Genomic DNA, 18,454 nt, shown 5'->3' with positions numbered 1-18,454 from the left:
TCCTAGCTGGCGTAGATAAAGCTGCCCTTAAGGCTGTAAACTACGAAAAGATAAAAGAAATCACTCAAGGCCCCAACGAAAACCCTGCTCTTTTCTTCTCCCGCATTTCAGAGGCCATAACTAATTATACCACCTTAAGCCCTGATACCGATGAGGGCAGAATCTACCTACCCATTTACACTTCATTTCCCAGTCAGCCCCCAACGTCTGAAAGAAACTTAAAAAACTAGAAGATGGCCCTCAAACCTCCCAAAGAGACTTAATCAAAGTGGCCTTTATGGTTTTTAATGATGATGGCTAGAATTTAAAAAAAAGAACAAAAGAAAGAAAAGAAAACAAGTATTGGCAAGGATGTAAAAAAAATTGGAACCCTCATACATTATTGGTGGGAATGTAAACTAGTGCAGCTGCCATGGAAAACAGTTTGTCCCTCAAAACACGAAACATAGGATTACCATATGAGTCAGTAATTCCACTCATGAGTATGTTCCCACAAGACTAAAAACAGGTGTGCAAACAAAAACTTGCACCCAAACGTTCACATAGCACTATTTACAATAACCAAAAGTCGGAAACTACCCAACTGCCCATAAACTCATAAATGGATAAACAAAATATAGTATATCCATACAAAGAAATATTATTCAGCCATAAAAAAGAATGAAGTACTGACACATGCTACAACATGGATAAACCTTGAAAATATGATGCTAAGTGAAAGAAGCCAGACATGAAATGCCACAGAGTGTATGATTCCATTTACATGAAACATTCAGAATAAGCAAACCTACAGTGACAGAAAGCAGATTAGTAGTTGCCATGGGCTGAAAGGAAGAGGAACCGGGGAGTCACTGCTTAATAGATAAGGGGTTTCCTTCTGAGACAATAAAAATGTTCTAGAACTAGATGGTGGTGATGGTTGCACGACATTGTGAATGTATGACATGTCACTAATGGTCAATTTTATTTTATGTGTATTGTACCACAATTTAAAAAAACTCAATATCTCTCTGGGCTCAGGTAGGTAATAGAAGTTAATGAACCTAGCCCGTTGTGAAACTGAGGCAAACTGGAGTGTGGAGATCTCCCTTAAAGAGGACAGCTACTATACAACTCCAGCTGGTAGTTTTAAAGAAAGAATTTGGGACCCTTGTTGCCGGGTTTTTCAATCTTTCAAGAAAAGTAAAAATCAAGTGTGAATGCATGTAGAAGTCTCTTGGTAACTTGTTAAAATGCATAGTTTGACTCAGTAGGTCTATGGTAGAACCCAAGAATATGCATTTCTTTTTTTTTTAGACTTTATCTTTGGAGTAATATCAAGTTCACAGTAAAACTGAGAGTAAGGTACAAAGATTTTCCACATACTCCCTGCTCTCACACATACATATCCTCCCCCATTATTAATGTCCCCAACCAGGGCGGTGCGTCTGTTACAACTGATGAAGCTACATTGACACATCATCATCACCCAAAGTCCACAGTTTACATTAGGGCTGCTCTTGGAGTTGTACATTCTGAGTTTGAACAAATGTATGATGGCATGTGTCTACCATTACAGTAAAGAATGTGCGCGTCTAATAAGAAATGCCATTATCTCTGGTGGTGCTACGGCACCACAGATCACACTTGGAATAGTAAGGGTCTAGATTACAGGTTCCCAAACTTGGCTGTACCGGGAAGCACCCAGAGTGTTTAATAAATACCAATGCTTAGGCCCCACCTCCAGGGATTCTGATATTATGGGGTCAGAGTGAGATCTGAGCAGCAGGATTTTGTAAAGCCCCACACCACACCCCCTATATCATTCTAATAGGCAGCCAAATTTGACAGCCTGCATACTAGATGGCCGCTATGGACTCCACAGCCCTAATGATCTCTGATGTGGTGAAATATTTCTAGAGGACAAGGTCACAGTTTTCCCCCAAGGTAACCTTTTGAAAATAATTAATCCGGAGAACCTCCTCCCCAACAAAGCATTCCAAGCCTCAATGCTGGAGAATATGACCTACAGCTCGGATGCTGTACAGGCCCTAGATTCTGTAACTCTTGGCAGCTTTTGTAACTGTGGTCTTCTTTGGCCGGTAACTCCCTCTTCTTTGGTGTACTGACCTTTGTTAGCAAGTTTCGTATAGTTGGGTCTGCACTGTTAGTCAATCGAGCTAAAAATGACTCCTTTGGAGAAAAGAAGAATGCATGCCTGAATCCATATAGCCCACAGGGTGACACGGGCTTGAGGGCTTGCCCAGAGCAAAGCAGCATGAGTCATTTTGGTCAGGGCACAAAAGGGAAACAGGCAAGGAAAATAAAGCAGTAGATGTGTTCTTGAGTCTCCTGATTCAGTCTCGGGGAAACCTGTGACTGCATTTATCTTCCTGCTTTCTACCTCCCTCACCTCCCAACCCAGCTGTGGTCCTGGCTCAAAGAGGAATACTTAACAAAACGTAGAAAGAATTGAAAGCCCTCACCGAAGCCCCAAAAAGAGCAGGAAGGTAAGAATGGAGGCCAGAAAGGAGAGTGAGAAACTTGGCAGGGTTTCCTGACAGGGCCTGCTCTCTAAGTGCATTACCAGGGTGACTCATGCCTGAGATGACAGGGTATGAACACATTTGTCTTTATTATCTAGTAAATAGTACCTGTGTGTGGCTTTCTTTTTTGTTTTATTTCTCCCCTGGTTCCCTGGGGCTTTCCTTCTTAATGTGGTCACTTTGAACATCATTGGCATCAATTCACAACTGGGAAACATCTGTGAGAAGAAACACACCAAGGGGGGAATCTTTCTGGAACAAGGACGCAGCAACACAGAAATTAGCCTGATCCTGTTGCCTTAAGCTGCATTCATTTAGTAATCCAGGAAATGCAGTCTCTTTTTTTCTGTGATTGGCCAGACAAATCCTCCTTCTGAAGAAACTTAGATTTCAGCCTCCCTGAACCAAAAGAAAAAAAAGAATCGGGCAAAAACATCACAGTGGAGCATCTATCAACAAAATATGTGCACGGAGAGGTTTCAAAATCATCTTGAAGACTCACAAGAATTGTCTTTCCAAAAGCAATAAGGAGTGGAAGTGTACAACTGATTCAACTAAGGACAGGGCCATCAGCTCTGCATGCCAAAATCTCACCACTCACAGACCAGCAAGGGCAGGTCTTCCCACTCTGCATCCCTACATCCTGAATATGGCCCAGAGGTCTCTAGCTTCCCATTGCAGCTTTTTGGAAGCCCGACTCCCTCCTCTGGCTGTCCCTGATCCTCCTCTGTGCTGGTGCTGTGGCAGTTAGCCCAGTAGAAGTGATACCCACCTGCCGTCCTCACTAGCTTTTCAGGTCCTTAAGAGCTAAGGCTGTCTGATTCATCCCAATATCTCCAGGGCTTAGCATGGTATCCAGCACAGAGTAGCTGCTCAGCAAATGCTTGTGGAGTTAAATAAATTGAATGAATAATACTGAATAAGACTACTTGCATATCTCTTTAGCACTGACAACTCACAGTCCAAAGCTGAACTCTACAACCACCTTGTCTCTGCTATGGGCCTTTGGTGATGGGGAACACTCCACTTGAGGACAACCCATTCCATTGTTGTCTAGCATTGGCCATTATTTATTGTTAATAATGACAATAACAATAACAATAGCAAACACTTATATGGTGCTTCCTATAATACTACGCAGTTTTTAAGCATATTCACTAGTCTCAGTTTAGAGATGAGACAACTAAAGCACAGAGATGCTAAGCAACTTGTTCAAGATCATACAGCTAATAAGTGACAGAGCTGGGTTCAGGCAGGCACAGCCCAACCCCAGCATTAATAGTCTCAACCACCAAATTATAAATCTCTAAATTAGAACAAGTCTCCCTCTTACTTCCTCCACCAGAGATTGTCCTGCGTGGGTTAGCACAGAGGTGGAATCAGACCAGGTTCTTGCCAGTATCCTACGTGGCTAACCAGGTGGCTTGAAACAGAGAGGGCATCTCTGCCTCAAGCTTAGTCTTGGAGTTATTGTTGCCCATCGTGGGTAGAGCCAAGGGAGGATGAATATGGTCCAGGGTTCACCCATTAGTAGATGAACTCTGCTCATAATGGGGTTATGGTCTTGTGGTTTCCTCCTCTCTTATTACCCCAAATGGCAGTTTTCCTTTCAATTATCTTTATAACAAGTGTGGTTGCAGCTTCAAACCACAAACCACTAATATTTTTATTGGCAAGTGCATCCTCTAATACATATAGTTCTGTTGAATGGGTGAAATATTTATCACCAGATGCCTTTTTTTTTGTAGTTTTTATAATGCTTGGAAAGGGGCTGAGTGTCTCCGGCCTTAATCTCTTCTTTGGCTCTACTGCCACTGTCCTGGTTTAGCCCCCACCAAATTTTACCTGAATAGCCTCTGAAGTGGTCTCCCAGACTCCAGGCTGACCCCTCTAATCCATCTTCCACATAGGCTTACAGCTCCATCTTTCTAAAGTACAGCTTTGGCCATGCCATTCCTTTGCTCAAAAATCATTTATTGACTCCCAGTTGTAGATAATTGTAAGTTTCCATCACCTGGTTCCTGCAGCCCTTTAGGAACTTTCCTTCCATAAACCTTTATCATGAACCTTATGCGTTAGCCACACTGGACAAGTTTGCATTTGCTGGACCTGTCCTGTGCCCTTCTGTTTCCATGCTTTGCTCATGCTGTTTTCTTTCCCTGTAAATCTTTTGTTTATACCTTCACTCATTCTTTCATTTGTATATTCATGCATTCCACAAACTTTACTATGCACCTTCTTCAAGCCAAGTCCTATGCTGAGGACCAGTAATGAATTAGTCATGGTCCTCCTCTCAAGGAGCTTAAAGTCTAATCTAGACTCCTTCTGGTCACATCCATGACCACCTGTCACAGTCTTATCGGAAAGGATACAATTTCCCTCTCCTCGAAGCCTTTTTCCAATGTTTCAGCTGGAAGTAATCTTTTCCCTCCGCTGAGGCTTACCCCTTGCCCCGCATCCCCATCTTCTAAGGACCCCCATTTTCCAACCTCGCATCTTGTATTATAATGATGCTGATGCTTATTTCCCCTGGATGATACAAGATGCTCTTGGCTTCTTGAGGTGGAATTCCTTTGCCTCCAGGGACCAGCAGAGGACCTGGCCCACAGTGGACTCATATCCAGCCAATGCTGCTGATTGACACTGCATCCACCACTGGTGAGAACACAACTAGAGAGATTACACAAAGCACTCATAAAAGGTAGTGTCTCCCAGCTTTACTGAGCTATAATTCACATTTAAAGTGTACATTTCAATTATTTTCAGTGTATTCACAGAGTTGTGCAACCATCACCACAATCAATTTTAGAACATGTTCATCACCCCAGAAACAAACCTCGTACCCATTAGCAGTCAAACCCCCATTTCCCCTCAAAGCCTCCTCAGCCCTGGGCAACCATTAATCTGTTTTCTTTCTCTATAGACAGAAATTGGGCTATTCTGGACTTTTCACATAAATAGAATCATGCAATACATGGCCTTTTGTGTCCGGCTTCTTTCACTTAGCATAACGTTTTCAGGGTTCTTATGTATTGCATGATATTTTGGTTTTTTATTGACAAGCCACATTCCATTATATGGATGTACCCTATTTTATTTATCCATTCCTCCACTGATGGACACTGGGTTGTTTTTATTTTTTGGTTATTATGAATAATGCTGCTGTGAACATCCGTGTACAAGTTTTTATGTGGATGCATGTGATCATTTTTATCGGATACAGAACTTGGAGTGGAATTGCTGGGGAATATTTAACTCTATAACATTCTGAGGAACTGCTAGACTGTTTTCTAAACTATCTGCACTATTTTACATTCCCACCAGCAGTATATGAGGGTTCCAATTTCTCCACATTTTTACCAACACGTATCTTTTTGTTTATAGCCATTCTGGTGGGTGAGAAGTGGTATCTCATGGTGGTTTCAATTTGCATTTCCCTAGTGATTAATGATGTTGAGCATCTTTTGAGGTGTATATTGACCATCGGTGTATCTTATTTAGAGAATTATGTGTTCAAATCCTTTGTCCATTTTAAAATTGATTTATTTGCCTTTTTATTATTGAATTGTAAGTGTTCTTTATATATTCTATATATCACAGGGTTTTAAATTTTTTTATGCTTTCTCTATTTTCTAAATTTTCTACAATGACTATGAGGTACCCTGATGAGCAGAATGCATAACCAGTATGTACCAACAAATATAAAAATGTAGAAATTATCCTAATCAAATTTATGAATGACATAGAACTGGAAAAGATGACTAATGTGTCTTTTGACAAAATAAAGATCCATTCTTGGAGGAATGGAGCAATGAGTGAAATATAAATTCCTCACTTCAGTTAAAAAATTCTGTAAGGGTATGATATGGTTTGTCTGTGTCCCCATCCAAATCTCATCTTGAACTGTAGTTCCCATAATCCCCACACTTCGTGGGAGGAACCTGGTGGGAGGTAATTGAATCATGGGGACAGGTTTTACCTGGCTGTTCTTGTGCTAGTGCATAAGTCTCATGAGATCCGATGGTTTTATAAAGGGCAGTTTCCCTACACATGCTCTCTTGCCTACCGCCATGTAAGAGGTGCCAATGCTCATCTTTTACCTTCTGTCATGATTGTGAGGCCTCCCAGCCATGTGAAACTGTGAGTCCATTGAACCTCTTTAATTTTTATAAATTACCCAGGCTCGGGTATTTCTTTACAGCAATATGAGAATGGAGTAATACAGGGTGTTTGAGGAAAGGGTTCTTTGTGCATGTGTGGGAAGTGGCCTTAGATGACCTCCAGAACAATGTTCAACCTTCAGTGTCTATGATTTTCATGTTAGGTAGGGGTAGATCGCTCTTGAGAAGGGCTCATAAAATAATCTGATGGCCTTGGTGTCCAACAAGCTAAGTGGGAACCAACAGTGTGACATGGCTTCTGAAAAGAGGTGGTGTGACCTGAGGTGACAAGAACAAAAGCAGCGCCTGAACTGAGGGAGGTGTTTGTCCCACTGTTTGGGGCTGCTCAAACCACATCTGGAGCTTGTGTACAGTTCTAGACACCATCAGGGAATCAGAGAGCCATCTATGTGGCCAGGATGGGGAGGGAAGAGTTAAGAAACCCTGTCACAGAAAGAAAGTGCAGATTCATGACCAGGCACTGCATCTCCAAAGAGCTCCCCTGGGGCAGAGGGCATAGATGTGGTCTCCCAGGCCTTTATGCTCTCACTTACCTGGACATTCATAGCAGTCTGCCTGGGCAGGATTTCTTCTCCCTTCGGACCACAAGACCCAGGACTGCTCCACATCCCCCATCTCTCAGAAGCTAAAGACAGAAGCAGCAACAGAGTGAGAATCTGACCTGAGGTCCACACTGCAGAGATAAGAAGGTGCCAAAGACTCTACTGGCTAGCAAACTCAGGATGCTGTGGAGTCCAAGCTGGTAATAAAAGCAAGTCGGGTGTTTGCCTTTAAAATGTATAGACATTTCTTTATTTACACAAATACATTGTACTCAATTTTTCTTTTTCCTCCTGTTAAAATTTCTCTTTTCATTTGAAAAAAACTTCAGGCCAGGCACAGTGGCTCATGCCTGTAATTCCAGCATTTTGGGAGGCTGAGGTGGGAGGATCCCTTGAGCCCAGGAGTTCAAGACCAGCCTGGGCAACATAGGGAGACCCTGCCTCTAGAAAAAAATAGTGTAAAAATTAGCCAGATGTGGTGGTGTGTGCCTGTAGTCCCAGCTACTCTTATTTGTTTTTACAATAAGAAAAAGAACAGCACATGTGTGAGGCGAAGTAGCCTCTGCTGGTCGTCCTCAGTGCTGGGGGACAACGCGGAGGGGAGGGGCAGCAGTGACGGGCTGCAGCAGGCCCAGTGAGGCTGTCTCCTACTTTGTTAAAGAGGAGTTAGAAATCTGGATTTTAATAATGTGATATCTTCCAATTTCTAAATGTTTACACCAATGTTTAAAAACACACACAGGCGGCCGGGTGCGGTGGCTCATGCCTGTAATCCCAGCACTTTGGGAGGCCGAGGCGGGCAGATCACGAGGTCAGGAGTTGGAGACCATCCTGGCCAGCATGGTGAAACCCCATCTCTACTAAAAATACAAAAATTAGCTGCTATGGTGGCGCACACCTGTAATCCCAGCTGCTTGGGAGGCTGAGGCAGGAGAATCGCTTGAACCAGGGAGGCGGAGGTTGCAGTGAGCCAAGACTGCGCCACTGCACTCCAGCCTGGCGACAGAGTGAGCCTCTGTCTCAAAAAAACAAAACAAAACACACACAGGCTCGAAATCCCCTTTCAACAACTCCACTGAAGCCTTCTCAACTTGCTTACATATCCCTGGGATGTGGAGTTCACCCCCACGGTAGAAGCCTTCTCTATCTGTGGACTGCTCTGATCCATAGAAATGGACTCCTCAAATTAAATTGGGATCAATATCTTTATAATACAACTGCAAAACCACCTCTGACCTGCACAGCCTCTGCCATTAGTCCTCACCCTAGTGTCTAGGCCACTGCATTCATTCATTCACTCACTCACATATTTACTCCTGGGGCTCGGTTGCACAGCATCGTTGAATCAAGTGGATCAAATGTGTTTTCTGCATCTCTGAGTCCCTTGGAACCTCCTTCCCACATATACCTAGGTACAGAGAAAGGCCCAGAGACACCCTAGTTCCCCTCCTAGCTCTTCTTCTGGAGAAAGGCTACCACAGGGAAGAAGTTTCCTTGGGCACTTTGTATGTCACTTGCCTTCTGGGAAGCAGCCTGGCACGGTGAACAGCAAGCATGCGGTTTACTGGACTTGTGGCCCTGAGCAAGCCACTGATGTCCCAGCCTAGGCCTGCCCACGTGTTCAGTAGAAGTGCTGACACAGAGGAGCGGAAGAAACAGGGCTGGGTTTGAATCCAGGCTCAATCAACTTGAGCAGATTATTTAATATGTATGAGCCTCAATTTCATCCTCTATAAAGTTGGGATAAAACTGCCTACTCTCCAGGCCTGTTCTTTGCATTCAAAATTAAAAATAAAGTTCCACGTTGAATGTCCTGCTCAGCAGATGCCCAGGAAGAGGGGCAGTGATTGTCATTGTTACTGATAGCCAGTAGAGGGCACCAAACTATTCTTTAATGAAAGCAGCCTCGGTTGTCCTGGCCACAAATGCAAGAAAGCCTTTATACCCCAGGCTGCAGGAGGTTCCCTAAGGATGTAGGTTACTCATACACACGCTCCTTTTTTTATTGGAAAGTTAGAAATTGCACTACATTGCACCTTGGGGGTGAAGGTGACATTAACAAAAGCAGCTTGGAGTAGTGGAAAGGATACTCCAAAGGGGAAGGCTTGCAGGATGTGGGTTCTTGCCCTTGCCCTAGTCCTTGTGCTGTGTGACCTTGGACAAGTCACAGCCTGTGTCTGGACCCCCTCTTGTAGCCTGAGAGGGTTGGACCAGGAGATCTCTAAGGGACCCTCCAGCTGTCTATGACTAAGATTCTGGGACAAATAAATGTCATGAGGCAGCAGGTGGGGGGACTGGGTGGGAGGACATGGAATAAATGACCTCTGGATGCCCTCAATGGGGCTGGGACTTGATGATTTGTACACAGTCAAGGGAAGCCACATACAGGCTAATCTTGGCCTCACAAAAGAGTGTGGTTAGAGTTGTTGGGTGGTGGCAGTGTTTTCCTGCAAGCGCACATGATGTTTATCATCTTTGTACAGGTTGATGCTGAAGCCACGAAGACCACCCAGCCTGACAAAGAAAGGAATTCTTGTCTGCCGTTGACAGCCCTCAGGTTGACGGCTTTCCATTTGCCCCCGAGGCTGTCACTTGCAGAACAATGGCAACAAGCAGGGTGGCTCTCACCTGAGACTGGCGCTGCCGCCAGAGGAGGGGGCAGGCCAGAATGGAATGGGGAGGTGTTGTTTCTCCTCCCAGGATAGGAAGGTTGTAGGATCACTCCTGCCTACAGCGGACATGCTTGGAGAGTCTGTGGAGGATTATTTTCGTGCGGATGGTGTCTCATCCCATAGATCAGAAAGCGGGAAGTAGTTAAGATGTTACTCTTCATTTAAAAAAATTATAATGAACTATGGATACACACAAAAACATAAATAAATCTCAAAAGCATTATATTGAGCAAAATAGGCCATGTATAAAAAGAGTACGAGCTGTACAATTTCTATTTCTTCAAAGCAGGCAAAACTAAGCTACAGTGATAGAAATTGTGTCAATGGTTGCCTCCTTAGGCAAGGGGAGGGTTGACTACAAAGGCTGAGAAAGAACTTTCTAGGGGATGAAAACATTCTAGGTTTCGACGGAGTGATGACATGGATGTATATACATTTGTAACTCATTAAACAATGCACTTAAAAATCAGTGTATTTTACCGTTTGCAAATTATACCTCAGTAACACTGATAAAAACTGCACTACAAAAAAAGTTATGATGACTTTTCTCATTCTCAAAAGAAATACATATTCGTACTAGAAGACTGAGAAAATCAGATTTAAAAAAAAAAAAATAAGCCAGGCACGATGGCTCATGCCTGTGATCCCAGCACTTTGGGAGGCTGCAGGGGTAGGATTGCCTGAGTCTCGGAGTTTAAGACCAGACTGGGCAATATGGCAAGATCCCCAACCCATCTCTACAAAAAATTTAAAAATCAGTCAGGTGCAATGGTGTGCACCTGTAGTCCCAGCTACTCAGGAGGTTAAGGTGGGAAGATTGCTTGAGCCCAGGAGTTCCAGGCTGCAGTGAGCTGTGATCACACCACTGCACTCCAGCCTGGGTGACAGAGCTAGACCCTGTCTTAAAAATAAACAAGTGGCCGGGCGCGGTGGCTCACGCTTGTAATCCCAGCACTTTGGGAGGCCGAGGCGGGCGAATCATGAGGTCAGGAAATCGAGACCACGGTGAAACCCTGTCTCTACTAAAAAATACAAAAAATTAGCCGGGCGTGGTGGCGGGCGCCTGTAGTCCCAGCTACTCGGAGAGGCTGAGGCAGGAGAATGGTGTGAACCCGGGAGGCGGAGCTTGCAGTGAGCCGAGATTGCGCCACTGCACTCCAGCCTGGGCGACAGAGCGAGACTCCGTCTCAAAAAAAAAAAAATAAAATAAAAAATAAACAAGTAAATAAAAATAAAATAAAATAATCCATAATTCTATTACCCAGAGGTAAACATAGTTATCATTTTATATTGATAGTGCCAGTCCTCTATTTTCACAAAAATGAGATTATACAGTTTTATAGTCTGATTTATTTATGCATTGAATTGGCAATACATATACACAGTTAAATCTTCAGAAGGTACAAAACAGCATAAAGCAAACTTGTCCATCCCACAGCCATGGGCCACATACAGCCCAGGATAGCTTTGAATGCGGCCCAGCACATATTCGTAAACTTTCTTTAAACATTATGAACATTTTTTGCAATTTTTTAAAGCTCATCAGCTATCATTAGTGTTAATGTATTTTATGTGTGGCCCAAGACAATTCTTATTCTTCCAGTGTGGCCCAGGGAAGCCAAAAGATTGGACACCCTTGACGTGAAGTAAAAAATAAATCTCTCTCCCATTCTCACTCTCCAGAAGCAACCACTTCCGTCAATTGCTTATATATCCTCCTAAAGATATGTCATGTACTGAAAAGCACATATGTATAATGATCTTGAAGGGGAATAAGTGGAAGCACATTATACACGAACCTGTATTTTTTAATATAACATGACAACACAAATATCTTTCAATGTCATGAAAATGTTTCTATGTCATTTTTAAGCAGACTTTTGATTAAAGTAGAACATAAAAGCAGAAACATGCAAAAAATCATAGGGGTAAATATGCAAAAAACCATAGGTATAAATCTTCACGTACTGACTCTGCTTTTATATTCACCACCAAGATAAAATATGAGAACATTACCAGCATCCCCCAAAATCTTTTGGACCCTCTCCAAGTTACTGTCACCTCTTACCCCAAAAGCAACATAATTCTGACTTCTGATTTCTAAAAATGGTCTTGTCTGGTTTTTGAACTATATGGCAGATTATACAGTATTTATTTTTGTCTATATTTTTTCACTCAACAGTATATGAATGAGATTCATGTTGTTGCATATAGCTATGGTTCATTCACTCATTGACATATATAGTATTCTTTTGTATAAATATATCACAATTTACTTATCCATTCTACTGTTGATGGACATGGAGGGTGTTTCCAGCTTTCAGCTATTTCTGCTGCTATGAACATTCTTTAGATGCCTTTTGCTGAACATAGGTATACACTTTTGTTACCTACCTGCTCAGGAGTGCAATTTCTAGACCATAATGTTCAGCTTTAGTGGAAAATGCTGATAGTCTCCAAAGTGGTTGCAGCAGTGTATGAAAGTTCCTGTTGCTCTACATCTTTACCTAAAACATCAATTTTAATATCAACACAGCATTTCATTATATAGATACACCATACTTCATTTTATCAGATTCCTATAGATCAGGGATTCTTTGCCATAGACCTCTGGCACTCCAATAAAGCCTGAGGACTCTGTCTCAGAATGCAACATAGTAAAATGTGGGCTTTATCATTAACACACTAAATCACACCATCCAGTAGCAGGTCTAATAACCAAGCAATTTCAAAATTTCAAAATGAGCATCAACATAAAAATATGTTTATTGGCCTTTGTGCTGCTTCTCCCACACCAACTCATTTTCTTTGTTTATACGTTTATTGGCGAAAGTCAATGCATATTCTTGACTTTTGCCAATTTTTAATGGCCCATATATATTTAAATTTGTATGTAAGCACTCCTCATGTGTTACAGATATGAACCATCTCTGTGAAATGTTACAATTGTTTTCATTTGTCATTAGCTTTGCCATTTTGTGGTCTTTAGAAAGAATGGATGCCCTGTGTTTAGTGCGATGACAAAGATTGGCTAAATAAGTGATAAAGGGAATAGTGAAAGTTGTTTTATCCTTAGAACAGTCCTGGAGGTTAGACAGGTCCTAGAGCTCATTATCTTCATTTTACAAAGAAAAAACAGAGCCCCAAGAGGGTAAATGCTGAAATCATAAGGCTAGGATGTATTAGAGTTGCATCTCAACAGTCCTTAACTCCTGACTCAAAGCCTTGAAAAACCCCTGCTCACCAGGGAAAGGAAGTCAAAGGTCCAGGGTGTGTACACAGACAGCCCTTGAAAGGAATGTGGGGTTTTGTGGTTTGGGTTTTTCCTCCCCTTTCTAAGCACGCTTCGCATGCCAGCAAAGGGTGTGCATTTGTGTATTGGGGGGCAGGAGGGAGGTGCAGGGTTGCATGTCATTCCTCAGCCTTTTCATAAAGGAGGTCAAAGCATGGAGCTTGTGATGAAGCTCAAAAGTCCCTTCAGGCTTTCTGGTGGTGTGCACCTGTAGAACTCCTGCCAGAGAATGACTTGAATGAGACTCACCTCAACAATGAGAACTAGGCTTTGGGTCCATGTAATATGACTCATTAAATGGTTTATTGTGCCCCATACATGAGCTTCAAATTTATAAAATACCCCCTTTGTTATTTATTTATTTATTTATTTATTTATTTATTTATTTATTTTGAGATGGAGTTTCACTCTTTTTGCCCAGGCTGGAGTGCAATGGCGCGATCTCAGCTCACTGCAACCTCTGCCTCCAGGGTTCAAGTGATTCTCCTGCCTCAGCTTCCCAAGTAGCTGGGATTATAGGCACCTGGCTAATTTTTTGTATTTTTAGTAGAGTCGGGGTTTTACCATGTTGGCCAGGCTGGTCTTGAACTCCTCACCTCAGGTGATCCGCCTGCCTCAGCCTCCCAAAGTGCTGGGATTACAGGCATGAGCCACTGCGCTCAGCAAAATATCTCCTTTGTGACAACAGAGATAGACAAACTCTGCTTCATGGCCTCAAAACTAAAATTGAAAAGATTTTTTAAAGCCTTTACATGCCTATGACACTGCATATCCCAATGAGAAGTCTTCTTTGTGGAAGATCTCTATTTCGTTTTATTTTATTTCGTTTCATTTTTGAGGCAAGGTCTTGGTCTGTCATCCGGATTGGAGTCCAGTGGGGGTGATCTTAGCTCACTGCATCCTCAAACTCCTGGGCTCAAGTGATCCTCCCACCTCGGCCTCCCAAGTAGCTGGGACTACAGGCCTGCATGAGCCACCATATCCAGCTAATTTTCTTGATATTTTGTAGAGACAGGGTCTCTCTATGTTTCCCAGGTGGGTCTTGAACTCCTGGGCTCAAGCAATCCTCCCACTTTGGCCTCCCGGATTGCTTGGAGTGTGAGCCACCACGCCCAGCCTAAGATTTTTTAAAATGACTTCCTGGGCAAATGTTATGGGCACATGCTATATATTGTGCACTCCTTTTGGAGATTCACAGTGAAAATTAATATATTTGAGGCTCCAAAAGCCATGCAAAGATGAGCCTGTTAAATATCTGGATGTAGGGTTTACCTGACATCTCTGACCACTGAACCTCTTCTCAGGTAACATCTAAGACCTCTTACCAAATGATGGTCCCATGGAATTTAATTTTGGTTACCACTGCTCTAGAACATACATTTCTATTAAATATGTTTGCTAGTAACACTTGCAATATTTTAAAACATTAACACATTCCTCCATTAGTTCCAATATACGACTTTGAGAAATGTTGACAATGTTTTTGAGCCTAAATAGATACAGGTTAAATCCTGAGGTTGAACACGGTGGCTCATGCCTGTAATCCCAGCACTTTGGGAGGCCAAGAGGGGAGGATTACTTGAGCCCAGGAGTTCGAGACAAGCTGGACAACATAGCAAGACCCCATCTCCACACACAAAAAATTAGCCTGTGGTTCCAGCTACTTGGGAGGCTGAAGCAGGAGGATCATTTGAGCCCATGAGGTGGAGGCTGCAGTGAGTCAGGCTAGTGACACTGCACTCCAACCTGGGCAACAGGGAGAGACCCTGTCTCAAAAAAACAAAAAACAAAAAGAAACATTCTAGTACAACAAACCCCAGGAGGTTTCCCACATTCTTTTAAACATGTGCTGTGCTTTTAAATGTATCAAATATTCCTTACTATAAGTGCCCTATTGGTTGGGCGTGGTGGCTCACGCCTGTAATCCCAGCACTTTAGGAGGCCGAGGCAGGCGGATCACGAGGTCAGGAGTTCAAGACCTGCCTGGCCAACATGATGAAACCCTGTCTCTACTAAAAATACAAAAAAGTTAACTGGGCATGGTGGCGTGTTCCTGTAATCCCAGCTACTTGGGAGGCTGAGACAGGAGAATTGCTTGAACCAGGACTCGGGAGGCGGAGTTTGCAGTGAGCCAAGATTGCGCCACTGCACTCCAGCCTGGGCGACAGAGCAAGACTCCGTCTCAAAAAAAAAAAAAAAAAAAGTGCACTATTTTCAGAAGTGGATTTTTTTTATCATACAGATATTTTAATGTGTAAGAAATTTATTATAATATACTTTCACAGTGCTATACCTTTTGAGTGACTCAGACTTGGCATCTTTATTAATATTCATAAAACATCTTACTTTCAAACGTTTTAGTATTATTAATAGTATCATTAATTTTTTTTGAAACTGTATATGTAATTCTCAATACATAAATGAATTATACTTTTGGGGCCTTAAAATATTTCTGAATAGAATATCTTTTTCATATAAGAGCAATTGATGAACACTTTTAGGTTTTTAGAAAACATAGAAAAGCAGTAAAAGTTGATTATCTATTCTCTCAAATACAATCACTATTAACATTTTCATCAAGTCTTTTCTTCTGTGTGTGTACAGATTTTACATAGTTAAAATCTGGGCCCTCTGTTTAACAAGAGTATTAGCATTTGTTTTTATATTCAATAAGTTTATAAACGAAGAAAACAATTTAAGGTAAGACTTTCTGCCTTCCAAGAGACGGTGGTGGTTTCAAATACTTGGGGCCCAGAAGGAAGAATGAAGATGTTCCTTCTAGAATGCAGAGGACAATTCAGCTGTTCTGAATGATGGCCCTGAGTGTCAACTAACCCCCTCCTGCAGCTAAGTCTCCCTGGGTCCTCCTGCAAGCTCTTCCCACCCCAGGTGCTGGGACCACCTCTTCCCTCAATCAGACATAAATCAAAGGACCAAGATTAGGAAGGATGGGTGATTTTGACCTTTCTATAACAGAGAAAATCCAGATAAATGGTCTTCTCTAAACCACCAAGTTTTGCTTTTCTTTTTCTCTCAAGTTGGTAATAACACGAACAACGACACATTACCTTAGAGCTTGAACTGATGGTCGAGTAGATAATCTAATGTGGGCCTGATGAGACCCTTTTACAGATGAGGTAGTTGAGACTCAGGGGGCTTCAGTGACTGGGCCAAATTCCCTTTTGGCTGGTGACAGCTCAGAATCCAAGCTGTGGTCTTTGGAGTCCAAATCTCTAGCCTTTCCCCATTCTATGAAGACCTGCACCCCTTCTTTCAGGCAGGCATAAGACACCCTGTAAAATGTCAAACAAAGGTTCAGCTATCTTTGGCTGCGTGGAGATGGAAGATATTTCAATCCAACAGAATTAATAGGCTTAATTTGAAATCCTTCTAATTCCTCAGTCAACTAATCTGAGCCCTAGCTCTGGGCCCTGGATTGCTGGGTTTTCAGCTGTGGCTGACAGGTGCATACTTTCTGAGCAGAAAACACGCAAGGCTGGGAAGTGGCGTGGTTTTCATAATAGCCACAGGTGTTCCAATCTGTCTTTCTGCTTCACGCTTTTTATACTTTACCAGACAGCAAAGACATGTTGATGAAGACTGGTTTGCCCTTCTGAGGTTGTACATGACTGGAAGGATCTGTTAGGTAAGGCAACTTGCATTTTCCTGCTGTGTTTCCCCTGGGAAAATTGGACTCTCAAAGACAGTGCCAAAACTTTGAATCTGGACGTTCTGGCCTAAAGCTGAGCAAGGAAAGGTTAAAAAACAACAATGACAAAATTAGGGTGAAATACAAAGTGCATGCTAACCAAGCCAAGTATGAGATTAGAGTTGCAATTTGCTGGTAACAGCTGGGTCATAGAAACAAAATTGTATGTTTCTTTTCTTCCTTCCTCCTCCTCCTCCTCCTCCTCCTCCTCCTCTTCCTCCTCCTCCTCCTCCTCTTCCTCCTCCTCCTCCTCCTCTTCCTCCTCCTCCTCCTCCTCTTCCTCCTCCTCCTCCTTCTTTTTTTGAGACAGGTTCTTGCTCTGTCACCCAGGCTGGAGTGCAGTGGCGTGATCTTGGCTCACTGCAACCTCCGCCTCCTGGGTTCATGTGATTCTCCTGCCTCAGCCTCCCAAGTAGCTGGGATTACAGGCGCCCACCACCACGCCCAGCTAATTTTTGTAATTTTAGTAGAGATGGGATTTCACCGTGTTGGCCAGGCTGGTCTTGAACTCCTGACCTCAAGTGATCTGGCCTTTTCGGCCTCCTAAACAAAATTCACCATGAAATGCATGCCCTTTGCCATTTGACATCATTACGGATGAAGAGATTCCCAGGTCAGAGGCTAATAGGGCCCCAAATTGAACCTCTGAATCTTCTCTTTTAATTCCTCAAATTTTCCCGAAAGACTGGGCTGGAAGACATGTCTTTTCCCAGTCTGGGTCTCAATTTCCTTGTCTATAAAATGGGAGTTTGAACACATGACCACTAAGGATATTTTCAGCACAGTTTCTGTTCTTTTTATGTCAATTCAGCTTAAGAATCAGTACTGGGCTGGGCGCTGTTGCTCACACCTGTAATACCAGTATTTCAGGAAGCTGAGGGAAGAGGATCATTTGAAGCCAGGAGTTCAAGACCAACTGGGCAACAAAGCAGGACCCTGTCTCAAAATAAAAGAAAAAAAGAAAGAAAGAAAAGAGGAAAGGAAAGAGGAAAGGAAGGAAGAACTGAACACTGAGCACGTATCCTCTCACAGGCCTTGCTCCTGGCTCTGACAGCGACTAAGATGAACATTTCCTGCCTGCAAGAGCCTGCTGGTCACCAGGGGAGGAGGAGGCCAGTGGAGAGGCTTGCACTACAAAGCCACGCCTGGCAGATTGTGCAGGAGATGTGGTGCATTGAGGGAGTTGTGGAAGTAGAGATTCTGCCTGGATAAAAAGATGAAGAAAGGCATCATAGAGGAAGTGGCATTGAGCTGGGCCTTAAAGATGAGAAGGATGTAAACACGTGTTGATGAGGAAGAAAAGGGATTCTAGCCAGGGGAAGAGCGTGAGCGAGGCAGGGAAGCAGGGAAGAGCAAGGCAAGTCCATGTTATCATGAGATGAACGCGCTAGAAACTTAGAGCCTGAGCAGGGGGGTCATGAAAGATTAGGAGGCTTTGAATGCCAAGGCAAGGGGTGTGTAAAGCATTTGGTTGGTACTAGAAGCCACTGAAGGCCTGAAAAAAAGGGATGTAATGTCATTAGAACTGTGCTT

Source organism: Symphalangus syndactylus, chromosome 3 (genome assembly GCF_028878055.3).
Source record: "Symphalangus syndactylus isolate Jambi chromosome 3, NHGRI_mSymSyn1-v2.1_pri, whole genome shotgun sequence".
NCBI classification, from domain to species: Eukaryota; Metazoa; Chordata; class Mammalia; order Primates; family Hylobatidae; genus Symphalangus; species Symphalangus syndactylus.
This window is presented reverse-complemented; position numbering follows the sequence as displayed.